This window comes from Ascaphus truei, chromosome 3 (genome assembly GCF_040206685.1).
Source record: "Ascaphus truei isolate aAscTru1 chromosome 3, aAscTru1.hap1, whole genome shotgun sequence".
Taxonomy (NCBI): Eukaryota; Metazoa; Chordata; class Amphibia; order Anura; family Ascaphidae; genus Ascaphus; species Ascaphus truei.
Genome location: NC_134485.1, coordinates 321,158,395 through 321,160,873, shown reverse-complemented (window position 1 = coordinate 321,160,873; position 2,479 = coordinate 321,158,395).

The following is a 2,479-nucleotide window of genomic DNA, read 5'->3' as shown; positions in this document are numbered from 1 at the left end:
TTACATGAAGATACAAGCAAGATAAGGATCAGCAAGACAGTGCGGCAGGGAGACACCGTGTCACCAAAGCTTTTCACGGCAACGCTTGTAGACTTGTTCAAGACATTAGATTGGGAAGAAAAAGTAATTAAAATCAACGGTGAATATTTGTGTCCCTACGATTTGCAGCTGACATTGGTATTTTTGCTACAAGTTTCGAAGACCTCGAGCAACAAAGAATGTGTCCATCTGTATGAATATCAACAACACAAAAGTGATGTTCAACAAATGTGTCAAGTCTGTGAAGATTGAAATAAATGGAATAGAACTAGAAGTCAATCCCTACATCTACCTTTGCCAGCAAATAACAATGGATGGGAACCTTTTGAATGAAATCAATAAGAGAATGAAGATGAAGCACAGTTGGAAGAAACAAGACAATATTTCAAAGGAACCATTCGCAGTGCCTTAAGAAGAAGGTTTTCAACCAGTGTATTCTACCGGGACTCACTTATGCCTGGGAAACTTGGATCCTAATAATTCAGAAGCTTCAGACAACGCAAAGAAGTATGGAGACATGTATGCTAAGTATTACCTGAAGAGACAGGAAAAAGAATGAATGGGTTTGAAACCAAACAAAAGTCTACAAGATCATCGCACGGGTGAAGAAATTTAAATAGCAGTGGGCCAGACATATCGCAAGAAGAAATGACCATTGTTGGATAAAGATAATACTCAACTGGATTCCAAGAGAGATTAAAAAACAAAGACAATGACCAAAAGTAAGAAGGGAGGATAAAATCGGAAAATTTGTTGGAGCAACGGGGAGAAGAGAGGCTTGCAACCTTAATACCTGCAATGTATTCATTCAGCAGTGGATCAACAGGGGCTGAAGATGATGATGAAATATATATATATATATATGTATGTGTCTATATACTGTGTGTATATATATATGTATGTGTCTATATACTGTGTGTATATATATATATATATATATATATATATATATATATAGCTGTATGCTCATCTGCATGTCTTAGGCAGGTCTGCAACCCAGCCTTTCCCCATTATCACCCAGCATACAGCACTTCCACTGCAGCAAGGGATTCTGGGAAATGACATGCAAATGAGCACACAGTGTCACTTTTTGCCTCAAAAACCATTTTTAACATGGTTCCCTATAGGCTTAAGCTTGCTGCATGGTCACAGTTTTGAGCACAGCCAGGGTTAAGGTGCATACCCAGAAAACCACCCACAGACAGCTGTTTCGACCTTGATGGGTCTCATCAGTGTGGGGTTGATTTTAACTGGGTATGCATGAGAGGCTATGGGATAGGCTATACCATAATACTGAGTTAAGTTATGGTGAGTAAAAAAAGTGACAAAAACCCTCCACAGGAAAGCAAATATGCAAATACAACTGTATGCTCATCTGCATGTCTTAGGCAGGTCTGCAACCCCGCCTTTCCCCATTATCACCCAGCATACAGCACTTCCACTGCAGCAAGAGATTTGCATATTTGCATATTTGCTTTCCTGTGGAGGGTTTTTGTCACTTTTTTTACTCACCATAACTTAACTCAGTATTATGGTATAGCCTATCCCATAGCCTCTCATGCATACCCAGTTAAAATCAACCCCACACTGATGAGACCCATCAAGGTCGAAACAGCTGTCTGTGGGTGGTTTTCTGGGTATGCACCTTAACCCTGGCTGTGCTCAAAGCTGTGACCATGCAGCAAGCTTAAGCCTATAGGGAACCATGTTAAAAATGGTTTTTGAGGCAAAAAGTGACACTGTGTGCTCATTTGCATGTCATTTCCCAGAATCCCTTGCTGCAGTGGAAGTGCTGAATGCTGGGTGATAATGGGGAAAGGCGGGGTTGCAGACCTGCCTAAGACATGCAGGTGAGCATACAGCTGTATTTGCATGTATATATATATATATATATATATATATATATATATATATATATATATATATATATATATATATTTAGTATATATACACATTGACACACACATACACATGATCATTATAAGCTCTGAAGGGCATTACCAGCGCAGCAAATATGTTATGTGTACTGACACAGCATGGTGATCGAGCTGGGATGTTTTATTATAAGTAAAATATAGCATTACAGAAACTAAAAGTGTCTGCGAGCTGTCTCATCTTCCCAGAGGAGTAGAGTTTCTCTTTAAAGTACAGTATGTATAGTTCATTCACATGCCCTGTGTCAGTCAGGATAGGAAGTCACACACTTCATGTACACCTGATGTAACTCCGAGTAGCTGTGTTTATTCAGGTGCTGCCTAGTCACATTATAACTTGGGAGGAAAAGAGAGAAATAAAAACGGCCATTAGTATTCTACTTAACCCTTTATCGCAGAGAGGAACATTTGGAACTTCGCTTGATAAGTGATGACAGCCCTAATTGTGAGAAGGGGTGTCTGATGTTTCACGGGTAACTATCGGGCACTGTGGGAGTTACGTTACA